The sequence below is a fragment of the Pagrus pagrus genome (assembly GCF_965226575.1).
Source record: "Pagrus pagrus genome assembly, chromosome: 4".
Lineage (NCBI taxonomy): Eukaryota > Metazoa > Chordata > Actinopteri > Spariformes > Sparidae > Pagrus > Pagrus pagrus.
In genome coordinates, this window is record NC_140188.1 from 17,627,259 (window position 1) to 17,651,963 (window position 24,705).

Below are 24,705 nucleotides of genomic sequence, written 5' to 3' on the forward strand. Positions count from 1 at the left end.
TTTTCCAAGTATGTTTATCAGCTCCGACCTTCCTCCTCTATACCCTCCATTTATTATTTTCCCTTTATATTCCTCTTCTAGTCATCTCTAGGAACAGAATTAAAAAAAATTCTGCCCTCTATTTTGCACAATCCAACCTGTTTTTGCAGCAGAGCGGCATGATGGCTGACGGCCAGGTTTCATTACATGAATTAGTCATTCCCCTGCATTATTAAAATAAAATTACTTGTCAAGGTTTTAGTACAGATATCCCACACTAATGCAAATCCTCTTGCAGTCAATAAATATATTTTATAGTTATTCATGGTCTCATCTATATTTGTATACAAATACTTTGTGCTGTCCATCAGAAATAATTTGTATCCTCTCTGTATCCTCTCAACATTTTTATTTTCCTTTAATAGATTTCAATCTACAGAACCATACACTGCTGCCACAGATTCAGGAAAGGCAGAGTAATTTAAAACATCAAACAGATCACCTAATCCTTCTGCTCCGCACAGTGGCTCTATTTAAACAATAGCACAACAAGGGAAGCAGAGTAGCAAATGAAAAGTCTGACAGATAACAGAAGTTGGCAACAAAGAGATCTGAATGGAGGTACTGTATCAGCAAAATGGGGCCGGCATTATCAGCGGGCTCATGGACTGTTCGGAGATGCAACTGTTCGTCATAGATATAAGAAGCTTATTTGTCAGTATGGAGCGTGAGGCACATTCGTAATGTGAGCGTGGACAAATCTAAAATGTACACTGACAACTTATCTGTGCTGATATGTAGGATAAATGTTTGGAGATGTATCTGTGTGGTAATGTCCTGGACTGTGTTTAGATAGATTCATCCTCTTCCTCTCTCCTAATCTCTAATCCCTCGCACAGCTGGGGCACCGTTTTTTTTTTGTGTGTGTGTGTGTGTGTGTGTGTGTGTGTGTGTGTGTGTGTGTGTTGGGATGCAGGATAAGATGAAACACACAGGGGTTTCTATGGTCAACTGTGACTTTTCAACGGCATTTTGTAAAATGTGCTATTTTAGCACAAAGATGACCATATTTCCAACGCTTTGCACAATAACAAAGTCATATTTTATTAAATGATACTACAGTATACTTCATCATCATCCCATCAACCCAGTTTATTTGAATGTATTCTACTTCAATTTAAGACCAAGGCTGGCCGAGGCAACTCCATCCTATGATGTTTGTCAGTCCTCCACAACAGAGGAACATCTCTTTTGGCGACGCGCATTTTCCCGCATATATTGGCCGCAAGTAGCAGTTTGGTGTGTGAGAAAATAAAAAAAACAACACAAACACCACATTTTTGTGAGGGAGGAGTTCAGCCAGAGCTGGAGAGAGTCAGCTCTTAATTGTGTTGCCAATGTTTTTTCACAAACACAGCAGTGATGTAGGCGTGATGTTTTAAAAAGTGGACGGATAATCGGATGGTAACATGTGGATGTGGGAGCCCTAAAGCAAAGTCTCACCTGTAGCTAGACTCCAAAAAGTGGCAATGAAATAGTGGTATCATTTTATGCGGACTATTGGCCATAATTCTTGCTGTAACAGTTAAGGCAAAATAAACAACTTGCACTCATTTATACAGGGCAAGCATGACGTCTCAACTAAGACACATTATAGCTGGGCTCATGCACTCATATGCTTAAAGGGTACCTCCTGTTTACAGGTCTTGGGAAAGTACGACTGCATAGGTGAAAAAAGGTAATGTGACTCAGTAGCTAAGTTGCATTATGGTTAATATAGGTGTCCATTTGTGAAAGGAAAGAAGAATGCGTGGAACAAAAAAGGTGATAGAGGTGATGGATCATTTGTTTTTAAACCGTCCATAATGAGTGTGATAGCAGTACAATGCCCGAGCAGCGGCCTTTATTTCAAACCGGGAGCCTACATTACCCACAATGCAACTTAGCCACTGTGTTACATCACATATGTAGTAGTACTCCTCAAAACACTTAAATCCTGAATTCTCTATGATCAAGTATGGTGGTGTAGCTGCAGTAGTTAACATGACTGTAGCATTAGTTATTGCTTTGGCACTGTCCGAATCTGCAGTGAGATGCTGTCTGAATGCTGTGAGACTGAGAAGGATTCGTCTTTGTTTTCATTTTTAAAAAGTTGGAGACGTCAGTTGAACAGTGCCAGCATATCGTTTTTGTTTGATCCACTAATCATTGTTCATTTTCACTGTAACTAACCCTGAAACTGAGATGTTCGAAATGTTACAAGAGGATTCTCCAGCAATGGTTGTGTGCCTGTTGGCATGAACCTGGCTAAGCGGGCTAACTTGAGTAACCTGACCCAACTCATGCTCTAGAATTCTGCTCCGAGTGTGAGAGGAAGTCGACATACACATACATACTGTTTAACGCCTAGTGACTGAACACATATAGCAGAAGTTGGATGAATTAGTGCTGTTAATATACTGTATATGTATTTTGACACGATTCACTTCGATATTTAAGTGTTTACGTCATAGTTGGTTTTATGACAGTAAAGATTAGTTAGTCCAATTACTATCCGGAGATTTCCATTTTAGTTACGCCAGCGGTGTGCTGATAAAATCTTGGCCTCACATTCTGCAGCTGTGATCCTCCTTTAACAGCTCAGTGCATCTATGTGTGAAAAAGTATCATGGACAGCCTCTGTATTTACGACACGGTGTGTGTTTTTGTGTGTTCTTGTGTGCACTTAGTAGTTACAAGCATTAGTACAAGCGTTGGTGTTCTTAAGTGCACTGGGCACATATGTGTGAGCATGTCCAATGACACAACATCAGAGCTGGAGATCAAAATGTTACACTGTGTTCTGATCACTGCTGCATGCATTCACACACACATATGCTCCCACAAACATACTGCAGGCACTTACTGTGAGGCTGTGTGAGAAGTGCTAAAAGGTTTGGCTGTCACACTGGGGCTTTTAGAGGTCATCTCTGCAACATCTAACCACATGAAATGCTCTTTGATAGATATTTTTGCACTCCACTAATCTACCTCACAATTTTCAGTTTATTAGATTCATTAGTTTTTTTGCATTTGATGGAAATTTCCAAATGTGTTAGACAAATGGACTGAAATCATTTTCCCGAGATTCATGCATTATTTTTGTCGCTGCTTTTCAAGCTTGCATTAACTTACATCTCAGCAGAGAGAGCACTTGCGTGGACGAGCGAGAAAAAGAAAGTGTCAGAATCTCCCACGATGTGAAAACTTTCTTTGATCAGGAAGCCTAAAGTTGCTCTACATTTCGCCATCTCGACATGCATTTCGAGTGAAATGTCAACATCACCGGGGCAAACGAACATGATGTTTTTTACGCAAATAAAAAAAGGACTTAATATATAACATATGCTGAATTCAAAGAAGGTCCAAATACTTAAGAATTTGTCATAGACAGCATGTCAAAAAGTTTTGAAAGTTTCCCCTAACTTGATAGATCACAAAATTGACTGATTTTCCAAGGGAGTCTGGGGAATTTCTGTCCCTCTTTATCTCTTTGCTGTTGTTGACCCTCATTGATGTGGCTGCTCTGACCAGAAGTATGTCAGTGTTTAAGGATGCTGTCTGCTGTAGTGCAAACCATTCTCAAATTGTTGTAAATAGTTGTTAATAACTATTAGATATAAGTTATCCTGACCATTCAAATTGATTTACAATGCTGTCATTATACAGACTGACCTCTCAACACCCCCAACTGTGACTGACCTCCCGCATCCCTGTGTGCAACTGCGTGTGGCCGTGTTCTGTTACTTATTTTTTGTTTTATTCAAAAGAAAAAACTTATTGGCTCACGTATCCCACTAAAACTTATCTCATTAAGGAGATTAAAATGTTCTAATCGAATTTTGTCTTGACAAACATCCAGTGCTGTAGGTGTAATGAGGTCATTTTGTTCATTTCTCAGGAGAAAGGCAGCTCCAACTATTTGTTGATTGAATGGAACCAATAATTAGCAAATAGTGGTAGCTATGGTAACGGTTTCTCCTCTTGCGCTATGTCCTGCTTCTCTCCTCCAGCGGACCTCTCCCAAGAATCATCTGTTGCTATCTTGCCTTTATCATCTATGAGAAAAGCCGTCAGCACGCGCTCACACACCACACTGGACTTATACACACTGACACACACTCCTCTATAACATCAGTCTTTATTTACCCATGTCTCCGCAGCAAAAACTGGAAAAGATGAGTCTTTTGTTGACAATGACTCATTCTGAATGTCATTGAGTATCAACAAGCAGTATCCCACACTAAATATGTCACCATCCCACCCTTGTTTTAATTAGGTTCACATCACCACGTGGTTATAACTGAATGCTAATGGATAGAACACGAGTATAAAAGTTGAGCCATTCAAGATGTCATTGAAAAAATAGGTGATTTTACTTCAGCTGCAGCAGGACCACAGAGAGAGAAGGTGCTCAACGTTTTTTCATTCCTCTATGGATCTCAGTAGATTAGTCCAACATCTTTACCTCACTCTCATTGTAATTACCCCACGCCAGTTACTCTGATGTGTTCAGTCACTCAAGTGGCTCCAGCGACGAGACAGTAAAGGGACAGAGCGAGGGAGATAGGAAGAGACACGTGTGTGTGTGTGTGTGTGCTTCAGCATCCGTATGGCTGTGTGTTTATGTCGCGTTGGTAGCAGAGCAGAGCAGATGGGTTTATAATGAGGAAACAGAATTATTCTGATAATGATGACCAGATAATTATACTCCATCTGAAGGAGGGAGGAAGGCGCTGGGAGGGTGGCAGTGGTGTGGTGGATTAAAAAGAGAGTTCAATGGAAGAGAGACAGAGGAGTGTGTGCACATAAAGTGGGGTTAAGAAGAGCTGGATTCAGTGCATCAGGAGAAATAGGGAGTGAAAAGGATGGGATGAGAGCAGGACGCTCGCAGACCATTAAAAAAAAAAATCTTTAAATATCTTGTGCTGAAATAGTCTCAAGGCCTCCAAAGGTCTTACTTGAAGTTATGTAACCATAAATACATTTCTCATTTCCGTGCTGACCTATTCTGCACTAGGTATAGACTTAAAGAACATCACTAGAACTATTTCGGGCGTGTTTGGGAATCGCAGAATGGATACACTCTCTTTTATTAATGCCGTCTACAGATAGTTCACACAGACTCCTCCTGCTTTATGTTTTTACACTCAACAGTAATGTCTGCTTAAAGTCCTGACAAGCAATAACATACTTGAGCAAGAGTGAAGTCAGCGAGTGCAAGAAGTCAAAAACCTTTGAGTTTGAAAAGACAAAAGCACATCGACGAGTAATTCACACAGATGAGCAACCTAAAAATACTAATACTTTAATGCAGGAAAAGAAGTGAATGACAGAAGGGTGGGAGGCGGTGGCCAATCTGTAGCGGGAAATATTCAACGGCGGAAAGGCACATTATGTGACACGGATGCTGGGGTTAAACTCTAAATTGAGAAAGTTCAGTAATGGCCCGTACCTCACAGCAGGAAGATAGCGCTAATGTGGATTAACAGTGCCAGAGTCCCACAGAGTCAATTACATTCCTAACATAGTGACATTCTGAAATTCAACTCATTTTGTGGGTTTAATATTTTCAGAGAAAGAAATACCATGTGTGCTAGAATCCTAAGTATTAAATATATAGTCTATCATCTTAATATTTAAAAGCTGTGATTGTCAAACGAATAGAATATTTGAACAATCGTGTCGCAGATCTTGTTAAAATGTCCAAAAATGTTTTGATCAATGAATAATGATTGGAAAAATATAACAATTTTCTCACCTTATTCGGGTTTGAACTGCTTTCCCATGTATTGTGTAGTCTAATATAGCTATTTCTACCTGCGTGACTGTACTGAGTGTTACATGCCAACTATTAGTCATCTCATTCTGTCAAAGTTTCAGAGTGTTGTTTAGGTATAATTTACACCGGCTGGTGTTTAATGTTAATCAAACAGCCTCTCCTGCAATACCGTATGGTGGTGTTTACTTTTAGTGTGACACAGAGTGAATGGGTGGTTGTGCATCGCTGAGCAGATGGTCTGAATCAGTTTGCTATGTGTATATCAGGTACCTGTGCAGTATTTATGTCATAAAATTCACCAAAAAGTCTTGTTTGGAAATGAAGGGATTGTGTTCATTTGAATGTAGGGGGCTTTTATAGTAATTGAAAACGGATACGGGAAGTATTGGGGTTTGTGTCAGAAATGTGCAGAAACAAAAGAATGAATCGGGCAAATGGGAGCAGATCAGAAAACCAGGAAGCTCCATTCTATAGTTAAAAGAAAAGACAAATGTACTGACTTAAAATTACAAGGGTTAGGGTTAGGTTTAAAGGTCCAGGCAAACTAGTGCTATTATACAGCAGAGGAATTTTTTTTTTCAAGAAATCAAACATATTATAAGGCTGAGAAGATCTAAGGTTCAGGGAAAAGATGTGGAGACAAAAGGCAGGAGTTACCTGCCTTCCTCACAAGAAACTAAGAACAACAGGTCAAAACTGCATTCTCACTGGGAGGTGTGTGTGTGTGTGTGTGTGTGTGTGTGTGTGTGTGTGTGTGCTTTGCTGTAGGTGTTTCTGCCCTGTTTATTTTAATCATTTAGACCTCTGAGGTTGCTTTCACACATTACTCCTTTGTTTCTTCTTTTACTTTCATGTTCAAAGCGAGAGTGTCAGGGAGATCGTCAGTAAAAAGACATATATTGCACACACACACACACACACACACACACATGTGCGCGCGCACATGTCACGGACGCCCTGTCTTTCTGCTTTGTACTCATGCACTCACTTTCTCCCTCTTTCTTTTGTATTCATGCACATGCACATACATACACACACACACACACACTGATCTCACTGACAGGTCATTTCACCACAATCTACCATAGCGGAGTGGAGAGAACAGATGCTAAATATAGAGGAGGTCTGAGCAGAATACCAACCACTTTCAAGATCATACAATACTCAAGAGCTGTGCAATGGTTCACATGGGGCATAAAGGCGGCGTTTCAAAGACAGTTCAAGGCATAAAGGTGGTTAATGGAAGGCTTGAAATAGGTTTAAAGAACTTTTTGAAGAGCTTTAATTTAATTTGGGTTTTTGCTATAAATTGTTAAAACTGGAATCCCTAACAAAGATAAAAAACCTACCATTTTCTGACCATTCAACAATCATCAGTGTAATATGAGCGAATAAGTGTTTACAGAGTGAATAAATAGTAACATAGCCTTGTACTACCGTAGGTGTATGATAAGCACAGTTAATCATGGTAGGGTTAACAAGAGAGAACAACCTCCTCCTGCTCATCGTCAGTGCGACCAAGGAGCTGACTGTTCATTTTAGAAAAAGGAGGCAAAGACACACATCCCCTGTTTATAACATCAGTGAGAATCACAGAGAACCTGTCACCTCACAGCTCAGTCATTATCTGCTCACCCCCATGCCGATGCAAAGTCGGTGCAATGAAGATAACATGATAACATCTTTTCAGATCAATTTGGGATCTCTGGGTTTTTGGAGACTTGAGCTGGATTGATTTAATGTTGTTTTTTTATGTTACATCCTCATCTACCTCAGTTGTTTAGGAGAATGCTGCAACACTGTTTTGCTGTGAAGCTCCAGAAAGGTTTTGTGCACTACGAAACTTCACCTGACTATCTATTGGCATGGGGGCAACAGATTTTTTTATATTTTTCAGTGAGCTTTTCTTTTAAGTAAGCAAAACTCTTGTGCCAAGTCCTTGTCATTTTTTACAGTAAAGCAATAGAAAGCATCCTGACTGGAAACAGTCAGAATTGGCATGGTTTGTGCATGGCTTAGGACAGGAAGGCTCTACAGCGGGTGATTAAAACTGTTCAGAACATGATCGGTATCTACTCAGTCTCTGTGATACAGTCTGTTCACCCTGCTGCCATCTGGCAAATGATACAGAAATATCCTCTGCTGTACCACCAGACTACAGAACAGCTTCTTTCCTCAGTCTGTGAAACGTCACAACCCAACCTCTGCTCATGCGCAGTCTCGCTGGTAATTAACTCGTGAGGACTGCATCAACTTTAGAAGGTACAGAAAGCAGTCAGTTAGGGAGGAGCACCCAGTTATAGCATCAGGGTGGATTCATTCCCTAAACTGATGTTATGACCTTCATTCCATTTGATCTGGTCCCTTTTCAAACAGTTTAGACGCTGCATTCAGTGTTTGTTTCATCATTCTTTGTTTACTGCGGCAGTTTAGCTAGAGGCTCAGGCCGCTTTTTCTACAAAGTAATTCTGTGCAAAATAAACACTGTAATTTGATAAGTCAGGGAATCTAAACTGGACTGCAAAGGCTTTCATAAGCGGAGTGAACGCGGGCTGTGTGTTAGCGGGGAAGATGTGCTCTTGATCAAAAGAGAAAGAGGGAGGCAAGTGAATTAACTGAAGTGTATAATTTAGCAATTCAATGGGCACACAATTCTCCTGATAATTAAGCCGAGGAGATGAATTAAGTAATTCCAGGTTGGAAATTATTAATACAAGGTGCAAATTATTATTACTACAAATTATTTTTTTCATCCCCTAAGAATTATCAGGCTTAATAGATTGTTCAATTACAGATGGGATTATTTTGCCTATTAAAAACGGGCACATAGTATTTTACAGTAGGATGAAGCCTAGGGGGCATAAAGGCCACTCTGTGAAAGTTTACTCCAATTTTAAGTACCTCATTGAAGCCAGCAGGGCCTGGCACAAGGGACTTAAAGATAGCTGCAGCACCAGCGCATTATACCGCACAGCATCCTCTTGTGAATTATTGTTTTGATAGTAGGCTGCAGAACAAAGTGTTTAGCTAAAAAGGCCCTTATAAAGAGAGGGGAAGACAATTAAAGCAAAAATAGAACTAACATGGTGATGTCACTGCAAGAAAGGATCTGTGTGTGTGTGTGTGTGTGTGTGTGTGTGTGTGTGTGTGTGTGTGTGTGTGTGTTTTAGGGAGAGTCGGGGTCCCTCTCATGAAGATAATTAAAACTTTTAATGTCAAATCAGCCTGTGTGTGTGTGTGTGTGTGTGTGTGTGTGTGTGTGTGTGTGTGTGTGTGTGTGTGTGTGTGTGTGTGTGTGTGTGTGTACTGCAGCAGTCTTGTGCACGCTGTGACTGCCAACCCAAACAAGCATGCGAACAGACCTGCCATACTTGTGCTGCTGTCATCGCTCGCTGAGACGGGTTGTCAGCATGTGTGTGTCTTCATTATTGTCATTAATAGCTGTCGGGGATCTGTGTTCATCTACCTATGTGCAGAATCCCACGTTGGGCTGATCAGCTGTCCCACTGTCGAGTCGCATCGCCGTTACATGTTTTAGTGGTGCGACGCCTTTGGGCCTCTGATGTGTGTAATGATTTTCGAATAACCTGCAGCTCGTCAGCTCAGCCGGCTGGTAAACCGGCTGCCTGTGTCTGCATCATGTCTGATGCGCGTGTGCGTGTCGATGTGTACTCTTTGCAAAAAACACAAAGTACAGACTGTCAGCTTCAATTTGATCGCACTTTGATCCACACGGGATGAATTGTTAAAAAACTGACATAATTTTTGCATCAGCGCCCACATTTTGTGGTGTCAAGACTATTTTCGGTTTGGCATTAGAAATTTTTATTTTGTTCTGACTTCTAGGTTTCTGCCAGCCACGAACGTTACTCTGGTTTTGATGTCTTATTTTAGAGAGCTCTCAGCACCGGTTTCCTTCGAGATGAGTAAAACGAGATAGAGTCAAAAATACAGAATAACAATGAGAGGTAAGGCCTAATTCAGCCCTATGAAACGGTTCATAACTGATGTAGGATATGATTGGAGTACTCGGGTTTGGACTGTGTGGAGGAGAATTGTGGGCGGGTTGAAAGCGGCACATCCCCACATTAGAGGAGAGTAGGTTTAGACGTTGAGCATCACTCTAAACCTTTCTCATTTGTGCAGCTAAGTGTGACAAAGTAATCTACTTTTTGGATTCTGTGTACCCGGGGTAAGGAGTGTGTTTAACTATCGCGGCAGGAGGGATTGACTGACCGACTTCGGTCCGAACTGATTGAAGCTATCGGATGAATTGGCTTAAATTAGATACACACATTCATCTTAAGTTATTAAAATAGTTTTATTTGACAAAAACAGCAAAAGATAGCTTGTGTTCTAGTACTCAAGATCAGTCTTGGTCTCGAGCCCCCCGCTAAGTTGAATGGGAATAACGCAATTAAACAGTGTTGCTCTACTAGACTTTCCAAACGTCATCGGACCAAACGACTCAAACTCTGAAAATCATTCCGCAGGCATTGTGGCACTCAAAATATGTATCCAGCCTTTTACAGGCCGAGTGTGCATCACGTGATGTTGCAGTTACACGGTTTTGCCACTGTGTCAAATTGGTTTCAAAGCCCGGTGCTGTTCCTGGGGACTTGGTCATGATATGCAAAGGAGTGGTTGTGCAAGCTTTACTGTTAATGGTCCTTTAAACAAAGGGATATTCCCATAAGCGATAATGCACTAACCCTTGTCTTTTTTCTCTGCTCTCTTCCTCAGGTCTTTGGATCCATCTCCCCGGGCCATCTCATTCTTTTCAGTCCATCTGACAGTCACCAAAATGTACCTTCATGTTGAGTCTAAATAAATCCCAGCACACCAGCTAGAGGTAGGCATGGTATCACATACAAATTTAGCCTTGCTATTTTTTGCCCTATATGAATTAATACTGTGCTAACTGGGGGTTACAGAATACACTCTACTGGGAACTGTGAGCTTGTGTAGTTTTTTCTTTTTAATTACATCTGTATATATATATTATATATATATGCAGTTATTGCCAATTAAGTTTAATAAAACTTTAATGAACATTATGTTTTGATTCATGTGATTAAAAAGCACTCAAACATAATATTCTCTACTTACACTTAACAACTAAATTCTCGGGGACAACTTCACCCCTGCAGTTTTTTTTTTTAAAGATTTTCTGTCTGTTACCTGTGGAATTAAGCATGTACATGCACCTGCATGTGAGAGACGTGAAAGATGTAGGTAAAAATGTATGCATGCGCCCGCCTACCTAATGTACCATAATAATAGGAGGTTGAGTGCACTTACTGATATGTGAATGTAAATGTGCTCCTGTGTGTGTACGCTGTCTCTCTGAGTGTGTGTGTGTGTGTGTGTGTGTGTGTGTCTGATGAGAGCAGGGCTGTGGTCCAGCACGCTCTGCCATTGTTACAGACATATTAGCAGGTCTGTAAGAGCACAGGGGGCAGACAGGTCTGCAGGCAGGCAGCGAAGCAGAGCAGAAATAATGCTATTAATATGGGTAGATGGAGAATAGATAGATGGATGTAAATAAAAAGGGATACGCTGTTAATGTATAGCACTTACATATCATCAACTGTCATACTTCTCTGCTGTTGTTTGTACAGAAACTTTTTCAGACATAACAGTAGAGTGTGCTTACTACAGAGGTGAGACCTCAGCACTGCCTGTAACAATAATAATCTATTAAACTGTATTTAGGTTCATTCCCTCACTGGTTGTTCAAAGACTTTCTTTTTAAACACACATGAATGTCAGTTCCAAATATCAGTTATCAGTCTCGGCTCTCAAAAGGCCATATTGGTGGGCCCCTACTGTTGAATGATCGTTTAAATGCTTTCACAGTATTTATGTAGCAACTAGACTTGCTTAACAATAAAAAGAAAGACATGGAAATCGCACTTTATATAATATGGGACCTTTAAACCATTATAAACTGGTCTGGTTTGTAACTAATCGGACAGAGTCTAGACAGTGGACATCTTGGCAGTGAGTCTGTCAGAGCGCATTGTGGCCAAACCCTGCAGAGCAGTTGGGACAAAGGTTAAAATATTCCAGATAGTGAGACCAACATGAGCCATCAATCAGTGGCAAAAGCTTGAAAGAGAAATGGTTGACCAAAAGTGAGGAAATTGTTTCCTTCATGACTGTCCTTGGTCAGTATTTGTGCAAAGAGTTGGGTGCACTGCCTTTTCATTCACCTGAATACCTCATCCCCAGATGCTCGGTTACCTTTTAAGTTTCTACTGCTGTTTACTTCTTGCAGTAGCAAAGAGAGTAAGGGCCTTTTTTTATTTTTTTATCAGGTTTTCTTTTTGTTGGGAGCGCCATCAGTATGTGACTGTTGGCAGCTACCCAAAGAGCGGTCATGAAGACAAGTCAGGCAATCAGTTAGAGCCATAACACTCGTACAAACACTGTCTGGCAGTGTAGCTGAGCAATTTTCCCCCACATTTTGAGCAAAAGTTTTTCCCGCTATTGCTTCACATCCCCTTTTTGCAAGGGTTGTATACGATGCATTCGCACCATATGAGGTCCTCGCCTGCGTGTCAGAGCATTCTGTGATTTCTCTGCAGCCAAATGCATGTGCTGTATATGGGAATAAGGTGACACAGATTGAAGGAATGTATTGACACACAACTGCAGAAAGTTCAAAAGTTTTTACCATCTTGCAGAAAAAGCAAAAAGCTTTTTCCAAGACCTTTCACTATCTGACCTTTCACAAAGTGCCGGTTCTCCTTTACATTATTCTCTGTCTTACTGTACATGGTCAGCTATCTGGCATTTTGTACCATAAATAACAACTGTCAGCGATTTCCTTGTTAGAAGATTTTTTTGTGTGAAAGGTCATTACTGTTACATTGTTTAACAGGGAATCCAGTAAGGACAGTATATAGATTAAAGCTTGTTTCTTTGGCCTTCTTCCCATGCTTCCATGCTACTGTAAATCAGTATTACACTGTACAAAATTAAAACTTCTTTATGTGTATAAAGTTGCACTGAGGATGAGCATGCTGAATTAGAGTGGAGTCAGAAGAGGTTATATGAGGTGTAATCCAGATACAAATGCTTTCTCCAGCCAATAATAGAATGTATTAACTCTGGTTTACAGACCATTTCAGGGGTGGTTTGAAAAATGATTTCATTGCAGAAGTTGCAGAAAAAGATTAAACTACTGTTCTCCTTTCTTCTTGCTTGTTGACTCCCTTGATTTCCTCATGCAGTTTTATTCCCTGCCAGCACCCAGGAGAAACATCTGCCATGAGCGGTTTACTACAGTGAACTAAACGGCTAAAACATCCAAGACATTTTACATTTCAGCGTGTTTGTTTTATTCTAGCGGAAGAGCAAAAATAGCTGCTCATCTAACACTGATAGACTGAGGCATTTGTGACATTAAAATAACTTTTTCCAAGAGTTTACAATGAGACCTCGAATCAGACAACTAACTTCTTATCTGCTTAATGGTTTCTTAGGATTACTTGAGATTTCTACTTTGAACTGGGTGATATCTGTTACAATACAGTCTATTTTTATTTTCTTATCCCCTTGTGAAATCTCCATAGATTACACATCTGAATCGAGGAAAATATGCAGTGTGGTATCAGAGAAGTTTCAGCTTATCTAAGATTACTTATCTCGGAAATTGAAGGAGATTGATGTGAAAGAGTCGGATATTTGAAGTCTACGTCTCTCTAAGCTAAAGAGGCATGAGTTCACAAACCCTAGAAAGACTTGAATAGGTCACGCTGATTCCTTTGTGTGTGTGTGGGCGGATGTGTCTGTGAAGCTAGCCCTGTGGGAGGTCCTTTTACATCATATTTGATTGTCAACCACGTCCCCAGATACATTTCCGTTGAAGTTGCACAGATATGTTGTGTTCTGTTTCTGTACTTTGATGTGTTTGTTTAAAATGTGAAATCTGTGAATATGTCTAGCATTTGCAATTGGTTTGCAATAGTTTTATTCAATATGTTCCGGCCTTGCACCTTTCTGCATACGTACAAGCACACACATAATGCGTAAACACTGGGAATTGTAATTGTGAAGCACTCAAGTCCCTGCTGAAGCTGCTGATTCATTGCTATTTATCTTGGGATCCTGTACACCTGCTTCTAATTACCAAGTGTGGGTATAGCAGTGTGTGGTATTTTCTCTTGTTCACACATGCAGTACACTCTGTACTTCTGTGAGAATTCATCTAATGGCCTGGTCATTTTAAACGTATCAAGAGAACTCAGATTCTCACAGCCTGATTGTCACGACAAAATGTTGGCAGTTGGCATTTCTGCAAACCACTGATATGTTCACATTTGTAGGTGTCGTACAATACGTACCGTATTGGCATATTTTTGACAAGAGACCACAGCGTTTCAACATTTGTAAACCTGATGCTACTGGATCTATTTAAGGGGCCCCCGGGACAATTTTCAGCCATATTTGTGCCAACAAAAAAGGATATGTTTCGTGAGACCCTGGGGTATCTCCAGAAGCAAACAAAACAGATATTTTAAGCCAAAATATTATCTTTTCCTAACCCTAACCAAGTAGTTTTTGTGTCTAAGCCTAACCAGACCATAAGCACAGAGTGGTGACAGATACAATTGAAAACTTAACAAACGGAAACATAAAGTTGCAAGATAAAGAAATGTAAAGTTTCAAGGTTTTGCAGACATTTACATTGCCAACATTTATTCTGCCAATTGGTTTGATTCTCAACAAACATTGGCCTTGCATTTTTTCCAGCCGTACTAACCTCCTAGTTAGGAGCATCATAGTATACACAGTATACATCAAACTGTAATGAACACAGCAGCTTAGATCTGTCCATTTAATCTCCTCTACAGTTGGAAGAGCTTGGCAAGGGAGAGAGGACCACTTCACTGTCTTCAAAAACAAGAAGTAAACTCAGAGTTGACCAAAACTTGTGTCCACAATCCATGGTGTGGGCTTTTCGATTAGTTGTAGGCAGTGCACAGTGTATTGACAAGCGGTGAGGCATTTGTGCATTTCTCATGTGATGCTTTATCTGTTCACTAACCAGTCATTTTGCTTTTGGATTTTGCCAGACTCAGTTCTGTTTGGAGTGTACGGCTGGTTGTGTACAGTGGTGTCCATTCGTGTAACTCTGATGCCTCTAACACCACCCCTGTGTTTTCATTACAACAATACATGAAATATAATAATATGACAGATAAATGCCAATAAAAGGTTTTCTACATACATAACATTCCTTATAACAATAACAATACTGTAACATACTCTTATCTTGGGTTTGACATTGCTGACCTGTAGTGTCTTTTGGATTCACTCCAAGTATTATCCAGAAATGAACACATATGGACCCTTACACGTGTAGATGATACTGCTCATTTATCATTGTTACTCCGTTGCTATTGCTAAAAGTACGGAATACCATGATGCATTTGGGCTGCAGTTTATCTTAAAGCAATTTTCACCAAATGCAAATGTCAGAATAAGTCAAGATTAATGGCCACTCCTCGTAAATCCCTGTTACTGTAAAACAGTAAGCACACCATAATGGGGATTTTGATTATGGTGTTTCCCCCCATAATATCATGATGGTCAATGAAACACTAATTTGTGTAGGAAGAAAAATGTGTGTCTTTAGTTTTTGTCATTTCACTTTGTTATGTGAAAAAAATAAAACTCATCTAAGTGTAATAATTATCTAAACTCTTCATGATTTTTTATTAAGCTAACTGTCCACAAACAAAGAATGTACCACACAATCTTAACGACATGGTGGATTCCAGGTGCAGATCTCAGGTACTGTGGAAAGAGAGGTTTTTAAAATGTGTCATTGAACTCAATTTGATTCATATATTAATATACAATATTAAAATTCATGTGTGGTGACAGGGTTGGAGGAGGCTACTACAGTAACATAAAGAATGAAATGATGAAAAATGGAGGGAGGAAAATGGCAGACAAGACAGTTCCAACATGAAAAGAACATTATGATCAAGTGGTAGAGCTGTGGGCTCAATAAAAGATGCTTTCTGAAGAAAGTGGGACATAGTTGAATAAAGTGAAACAACAGTGAGTCGCTGACAGAATTTGTGTCACATTATTAACTTAAATAATAAAAGGGTTTTGCGCTGAGACAAAAATGAGCTTGTTCAGTGAACGGGAATGTCCTTTATGAACCGCAAGACTATGATTTCAGCTGCACTGTTGAAAATGAATTTATTAGACTGCTAATTCCCCCAAAGCAGACTGGATCTGCAGCTGGATACTTCCGATCACAGCTGGTTCAAGGGGCAACATCATGAAGAAGAGATATACCTGAAATGATGAAGACTTCTTATTTAATTAAGTGGAAGCAAAGGGGACATTTCATTGGTGTAATGTCACTTAATTACACATGGGTTAGTGCAGAGAGCACACCACACACACACACACACACACACACACACACACACACACACACACACACACACACACACACACACATTTCTGACTTATCTTATGCCAGACAAATGCACTGAAGTAGTTAGTCAACGCTCATATTGAGGCTGTATGAACTGGAGTAGAGGGAGCTTGGCTGGAACAAAAAAGTACTGATCGGCGGGGAGGGCGATCAGCAGTAATCGAATACAAGTGTATTTACTGTGTAGTACTGTAATTAAGTAGAATTTTGAGGTACTACATCACGGACAGAAACTGTTATTTTTTTTATCAAGTAATGAATGACGTTGTATCATCATAATTTAATCATTACTTTAAACTACCCAGTAATAAAATTAAGTAAAAGCAGTTGCCAGCTGCAACATTGAAGGTGTTCTTCCACAACATGCAACACTATTTATAATCCAATAATATAATGTATATTATTCTGCAATATGCCATTTAGCATAAATAGTCATTTTACTTTTGGTGCTTTGATACCGATGCTGATATTTTTTGCAGTTTTGTTAGTGCTATAAATATTATATATTAATTATATATTACTTGTATCCAAGTATTTTCACAGTTCTACTAGTGCTACTTTTACTGAAAGTGGACTCTTTTCAACTTCCCTCCTCCTAGCATTTCCCTGTGGTGTTTTTGTTGAAGACAAAAGACGGCATTAGCAACATGGCTACTGCTAACAGCCTGGCTACTGTCCAAATAAAAAAAAACAACAGTAGTAAGGCTGATTTGACCTAGAAACCCCAATTTCAGGCAGAGTAAAACAGCCAGTTGTATCCATACCTTATTTGTGCCGTTATTGAATTTAACCTTCATCCAGTCCGGTAGTAGAAAGAATAGCATAGTGAAAGCGAGACTACTACAGTATAGGGATTCAGTCTATACACAGAGAGTGTCATTTTCTATAGCCATCACATTTTGCAATCAGTATTTACTTCAGAATGATAAGTTAAAGTGAAAGCAGATCTTAGTACATCTTCCAACTCTGCTGATCAGTCAAAGCAACCTATTAACCATGAGTCCCTACTGGCAGAGTTCTTGTCCACTGGAGTGAATGTCAGGGAAACACCCAGGACAGCCCCAGATTTATCAGCGTGGACAGCAGCTGTGATGGTTGGAGCTCCAGGGTGGAGGATAAAACAGTTTAGTGAGATCGTGATCACAGAGAATGTACTCAACATGCTTATGAACATAAGAAATGATTAATGGGTAGGGACAGGAAAAATGAGCGTGACGTCTCGGTAACCAGATTCTGCCTTGCTCGTGTTCGATATAGACTCTGGGCTAAACTATCCTGCATGTTAGCAGGGGTGTCTGAGTTTACCTGCTCCTTTGTCATCCCGCTGTTTGTTTGCTCTGCTGTTTCATGCCACAGCCTGTCTTACACGATCCTTTCTAACCAGATGTGTGCCAGGCCACCCCGCTGCGCTGTGACCTTCACTCAATAGCACCTCAATGCGTGTCTTCTGTTTTGCCTTTGTACATTCTCACAGGTATGAATATACAACATGCTGGCGCATATCGCGGCAAAGGTAAATAACTTAATAGATTTCCCACCCAGAGACCCCGAATAAATAGAGAATCTAAATATTCTATTGAAGCTGAGGAGCATGACAGCCATGTAATTCCCTAAGCCGCCTCTGAAAGCCGTAATATTCATATTTCTTCATAGCAATAAAACCATATTACCATATGAAGGCCATAGGATAATATTATTATCAGCCGGCTCTCTCCAGTGGCAGGGATCAGTTCAAAGCACAGCCCAAAGCATGAGTGCATGTGTGTGAGAGAGAGAAAGATAGTGCGTGTTTGTGTGTAACGCATGTGTGTATGTGTGTGTTTGTATCTGTGACCGAGTGTGTGTGATCACTTCCCTGAAGCGACAGCTGCACACCGAGTTCCTGAATGGAGAAAGCTTCTGTGTGATGACTACCAAGTGGCACACACGTCTCTCCACCTCTTTTCTGCTCTCCTTTCTCCTCCGTTCCCTTATCTTTTGTGTTCCACTTTATTTCCCCCCTCTTCGGTGATTGTATGCTGAGCGGCTTCTTATGTCCCCGTGTTTCTGTTGTCCTCTCCCCTTTTTACGCCTCCTCTCCTCTACTTATTTCTGTCCCATCAGTTCTGCTTATCCCATCCCTCTTTCTTTCGTATTATTACACCCCAATCAGCATAATCGCAAAATCAGAAAAAGGCTCGCTGCTGCTCTCTGCAAAATGAGACGCATCTGTCACAGCTAAACCTGCACAAAACCTTGAATAAAAGCAAAAGAAAGCGGGGAAGTTGGGCAGGAAAGAGGTGGAGGAAAGGATGGAAGACGGAAAACAAGGAATCGAGGAAGAGAAGCAAAGAGGCATAAAAGATGGAAGAAAGAATAAAAAGTGGCTAATGAAGAAACCATTAAGGAGAGGCGAAGAGAGTCAGAATGTCGGGAAACCAACTGAATAAAGGGTCTATATTTAGTGTGTTTCAGATTGGGAAGCTTTTGATGTCAAAACCCCATTAGCTACAGTAGTGAGTATTTTAGAGAGATCTTGCCATGTGGATGGATAGATGGAGAGAAACGAGAAGAAAAACCTTGTAACTCTGGCACTTTGGCTTGTGAACCTCAAGGCCACGCTATCAGAAACCTGCTCTCGCCAGGTTCAAACACAAAAAATACACAAATGGAGGTGAAAACAATAGCCCCACTTTGGACCAGCGGGTTTTAGTATTTTCATGAGTCTTTATTGGATTATACTCTATTATGTATGCTAACGTCTTGCTGTCAGCTTTTTTAGTTTATCATCTGTTCAAGGTCGACTTGACGGTGCTTGTTCCAGCATATCAAACAGCTTATGATCAAACAGCTTCAAGATCTTCATATTCCCTCAGCTGCTTGGCTGCTGTTACAGTGCAGTCATGTTGATGTTGTTACAGTCCTTGTCACTGGTTTGCAGTTCCTCTATGCCAGGGCTTTCCGAAGTCTGTTACTCCGGTCCGCGTATGGACCAAGCAGCAAGTCAATCTGGACCCACCCCGTATCTCATGTTATGAAGGCTGCAATACATTATGAAGTGTGACGTTTTTTATATTGAATCAGATTTTCTCTTGATCAGTACATTGTTTCTGATGTTGATTACACGGAAATTTTATAAAAAATATAAAGATATTACGCTGAGAGTCTCTGCGGTGTCAATTGCGGATGAGCTGCTTCTCTCCATAGATATAACTATGCTTCTATCCTCTTTTGTTCATGTTGCATTCAGCTGCATGTTGTAAACCATGAAATCTACACCACTTTGTATGGCAAAGCCCTTAAGTCGACAAAGGTGCACTTAAATGCTTGACGTTGAGCATTCAAGTGCACCTCATAAACTCAGAAATCTATACTCAAATGGTCGCAAAGGTTGTTTAAAATGAGAATGTTTAGATTTTTTTCTTTATTGAAATACATAGCTTTATCCTTTTATTACTTTTGTCTACTTTCACCACAGCTTTATTTAATAAACTGATTTCTGGACAGGCAGATTTAAAATTTCTAATTCTAAATTTTAATAAATTGTCATCAGCAAACTCAACCGTTAATTAATATTTCCAACTTTATCATTTTATATTTTTTTACTATTGATTCTGTTGATAATTAGACTAGACCCCAGTTCTCACCTAAAACAGCTCTATCTTAAAAATAAAGAAATTGAGAATCAAAATTGTTGAAATTGTTTTCACTTTTAAAAAACACAACCTTCTTTTTAATTTGATACTGAATACTGTATGTTGCATTTGTAGCCTTTTAGACAATGTGATTCAACTTGTAAAACAAAACAAAAAAAACCCACCAGAAATACAACAATTAGCACTAAAACTGTTGTTATAGTTATTTCCTCAACTCAGTGATTGACTATATACATTATGTATGTATATATGCATGTATATTATTCGGTCATTAGATATTATAATGAGTATGATCCAATAGTATAATAATATTATAATAATATATGATACCATTTTTTTCCCATTTCCTGAGTCTCACAACAAAACAGATCTGTCATTCTATTAATTATTAGTCTATTAAAGGACGAACAATGTGAGAGATGTGATATTAAATATTTGATTACATGTTTATTGCCAATCCTTCCAGTCCCCTGACCTTGAAAAACAATCAGATGCAGACCTTCGAGTGAAAAAGTTTCAGAACCCCTGCTGTATGCTATGAACACATCTTTGCTTCCTGTCCTAGCACCAGAATCAGTGGGACTGGAGTAGAAGAGGCTGCAACCCCTTTTGACAGTGAAATTGTAGGTTAGGATAACAGAAATTGTACGGACAAACACATGAGGGAGACAGCTGTTAAATTAGGTCTCACACTTTCAACTTGCGCACAACATGTTTATTGGAAAAAGTGACGGCTGGTGAAAACAGATTTTTATTACAAACAGCAATTAGCCATGCTGTTGTTTGCCTCCACTCGACCAGAAAACCGAAAAAACAGAGAATCAATAAAGAGCGGAGGTTGTCATGGTTGTACGTAACCACAGCATCCCCAGTTTGAGTCTAAAAAAGAGGCCGTTGTTGCATGTTAACCTGCTCTCACCACCATTATGGCAGAAGAAATGATTTTGCCGAGTTTTTTGTGTAAGATTCCAGAGCTATTGGTAAATTAAACACATTAATGTTTCTATGCATACCTTAAATATGCAATTGGAAGCACATCTACCAACGTTACAAAAGTACAACATCAAAGCAGCATTACAAAAGGAAGTAAAAGCCACAAACATCATTATTTGTCTGCTTTTGAACATTACATGAACTAAACTAATGCTTTGACATACAAACCACCGAAAGGGTTGAACTACAGACAGCAACATGCACAGCCATACATTACATGGGCATAAAAATAGAATTATTGATGTTTGGAGCTGACAATTACATCACCCAGCACTGGTGAGAGTGAGCTGGAGGACGGTAGATCCTTTAGAGGGACAGAAGAGTGACTGGAAGTTACTGTATTGCTCTATCTGAGCCGAAAAATTCAGTCTGAAGTCAGTCAGAACTGTCAAAGTGTCCAGCTCCACCCCCACAACGTCAGTGGCCTTCCTGATCAGCTTGTTGACTCTGTTGGCATCTGCTACTCTCAGTCTGCTGCCCCAGCACACAACAGCAAACAGAATAGCACTGGCCACCACAGACTCATTAAACATCAGCATAGTCCGGCAGATGTTAAAGGAGCGGAGCCTCCTCAGAAAATAGAGGCAGCTCTGTCCCTTCTTGTAAAGGACTTCGGTGTTCTTAGTCCAGTCCAGTTTATTGTCGATGAACACCCCCAGACATTTGTAGTGTTCAACGATGCCCACGTTATGCCCCAGGATGGAAACTGGGGTCACTGGTGTCATGGTTCTCCTCAGATCCACCACCAGCTCTTTGGTCTTTGTTGTGTTGAGCTGCAGGTGGTTCAGCTCACACCATGTGACAAAGTTGTCCACCAGAGCCCTGTATTCATCCTCCTCACCCTTGCTGATACGTCCAACAACAGCAGAGTCAGACAGACAGAAAAGGACAGACAGAAGGACAGACAGAAAACTCCTGAAGATGGCAAGACTCTGTCTGGTAGCTGTCCGTGGTGAGAATGAGATTGGTGTAACAGAGATGGTCCAAATTAAACACAAGAATGATGAGAGAAAGAAGAAGTGATAGATGTTAAGTGTCAAATATTCTGTTGGACGACTAAAAGAGATTGGACGTAGCAGCAGGGATGTGTGTCAGTGTGTGCGTGTGGTTGGCATTACAGTAAACCAGAGGCCGCGGTTAGTATTACACAGGAGGGCAGCGCGACAAGCAATGATGCACTGTGCTAGCCGCCGCAATCACCTCATTATCAACTGCACCGACAGATAGGGCAGAGTGTTCGAAAGAAGATACAGAGAAGGACAGACAGAAAGAACACAGACAAGGAAAAAGAAATAGGATGACAACGACACAAAAGGAGAGTGAGATTAATAGATTGAAAGAAACAGAATTGGAGATGGAGTGTGAAACAGTGAGAAAGAGAAGCCAGCAGAGAGAGAGAGAGCGAGAGAGAGAGCGGAGCGAAGGAGTCATGTAACAGAAGAGCCATTAGCAAATGTCTGTTTCCTATCCCCACTCAGATCTCTGAAAGACAGCATCTGTGTGTGTGTGCGTGTGTGTGCGTGTGTGTGTGTGTGTGTGTGTGTGTGTGTGTGTGTGTGTGTGTGTGTGTGTGTCAGTGTTTGTGTGGCTCAGATCCCAGAGGTGTATCAAGTCCACATTGGAGATGAGGTTCTGTCTGGGCAACTGTGTCTATCAGCACCTGTGTACCTTTGTGGATGTGTGTATTTGTTTGTGCCTCTGTGTGTGTGTGTGTGTGTGTGTGTGTGTGTGTGTGTGTGTGTATTTGCATTGCAGTCAACTTTGCTTGCCTAGTTGGAGAGAGATTTGGCTGATGGGGAGAAAATGCACAGAGATGAACTACAATGGTGACCTTCTAATCAACAGTGTAACATTGACTTTGATAATATCATGACCACAATCACACGGCGGCCATTTCCCTCTGTCGTCACTCTCAGGGAGGGAAGCTCAAATGCTAGGATAATGTGATGCTGCTGTGTTACAGGTTGCAATGTCGGAAATCCGACAAAACTATATCATTTTCAGCACTTCCTGATTGATCAGCAACTGAAAAGATGATGGATAGGGAATAACTGGAGGGACATCGTGGCATATTTTAGAATAAAACAACATATTTGATAATCCATCCAACACTAACGTATGAGTTCGGCACCCAAGCCTAGCTGTTGCCTAACGGTAGCTGATGCTTATCAAATATGGCTTGACATCCCTTTAGATTTACGCTTACTGTTGTCTTTTCAGTTGCTGATCACTCCGGAAGCAGTGAAAGAATAATAATTTAATAAAGTCAGAATTCCTACATTTACAGGACTTCAAACCTGGAACACAGCAGTGCAACAGCTGAGCTTCCCACCCTGACTGTGATGTCACAGGAATAATTATGAATATGGTCCATTGGGTTGCCTTAAATTTCCAATTTTCATAGGAAGTCAGTGGCAATTAGAATTTTTAGAAGGCTGCTCGTGTGAAAAAAGGGGATGATCTAATGCATGGTGTTAACCTACTTTGCTTACCAGTATCCTTTTCTTTCTGGCTGACAGCATAACTCACTAGTGCAAGCCTTCGCTCAAATTTGACTGGAAAAGACTGCCAACAAAGGGTGCATTCGGCTGTGAAATTATCAGCTTCTTGGGAGCCAGCTTTCTTATGTTTGCATTACTTTTCTGCTACGTGCAAAGTATTTTTCTTTTGGAGCTCTTCGTTAGCTCCTTCCTCATGTTCTCCTTGAGGCTCACATTAATTGGCTTTCTCCTGCGTGTGCGCCATGTGCCCAGATATGTCAACCTTATAGGATTTCTGTATTTAGGCACCTTCTGAAATGTTAATGCAACAACTTGCATTATGCAGTCACGCTGAATTATCTGTGCGATTGAAGAAAGCAGAAGGTACGGTTTAGTGGGCAAGGATTCACTGCCAGCTCACAGTCTGCCACGTCAGCTCTATAGAAACTATGAAGTCATTATATTATAGTGTGGGAATCTATATTCAACCTGTCATGCAAAAGCAGAGAGGTTTCAGAGCTGTATAAATGGTCACAATCACAGGTTGGCCTGAAACATGGAAACTGTGTTGGCCTACTTGGCTAATGTGTCTATTCATACACTGAAACAAAGTCAGCGTGCAGCGATAGAAAAGGTTGAATAAAAGAGTTAATGGCAGAGAGGGGTGATTTATCCTCACTTTCAAATTACAACCTCACATTTTGATCACTCACTCAACACGTTTAAGATCAAGACATTTAAGAAAAAAGCATAAATTAGAATAAGGAGGTCTTAACCCAGCAGTAGCAGGTATAACTCTTTTTTCTGGGGAAATAGCTGAGGCTGCTGCTGCTGCCCTCACAAAGAGAAGATCTACCACACATTTTTCCAATTGATTTCAAAAGGTGAGCGGCACACCTCATACAATAATAACACTGATCCCCACAGAGAAAGTGTCTGCTTTCTTGCCCTCCTCCGCAGGAAGGTCAGGGTCAGCTACAGGACAGCACCTCTGGAGCCAACAGGGATTCGGTTTCCTGTTTGAGGACACTTTGGCGGGGCAGATCTCTGCTGGCACAGGGGTTTGTACCCCTGTCCTCCAGCATCCAAGTGTGTGTCGATTGAAAGTGGAATTATAGATGTTTATCAAAGATTTATGGGTGGGTTCTCCGGGAGCACATAGAAACTTAGTTTGACTTCACTCAATGTCTAGATCTTTGCACTACGGTACCACACAAAAGCCACTTCCTGGCAAATGTTGGTCGGATGGTGATGTCATGTCCGTGGCCAAAAATGATCTCCCACCAGCGCAGATACTTCAGTGTTGTTTGCACGTCCAATAACAGATGC

The 24,705-nt window shown here is 40.6% G+C and overlaps 1 protein-coding gene across 2 annotated transcripts in view; it reads left to right on the forward strand.

Moving 5' to 3' along the window:
• LOC311256109 (leucine-rich repeat and fibronectin type III domain-containing protein 1-like protein) overlaps positions 1-24,705 on the forward strand; it is a 187,894-nt gene that overhangs the window by 68,901 nt on the left and 94,288 nt on the right. For both annotated transcript variants that reach the window (XM_084350934.1, XM_084350933.1), the window contains exon 2: positions 10,544-10,652. The gene's annotated coding sequence lies outside the window, so the exon portion shown is untranslated. The remainder of the gene's footprint in view (positions 1-10,543; positions 10,653-24,705) is intronic.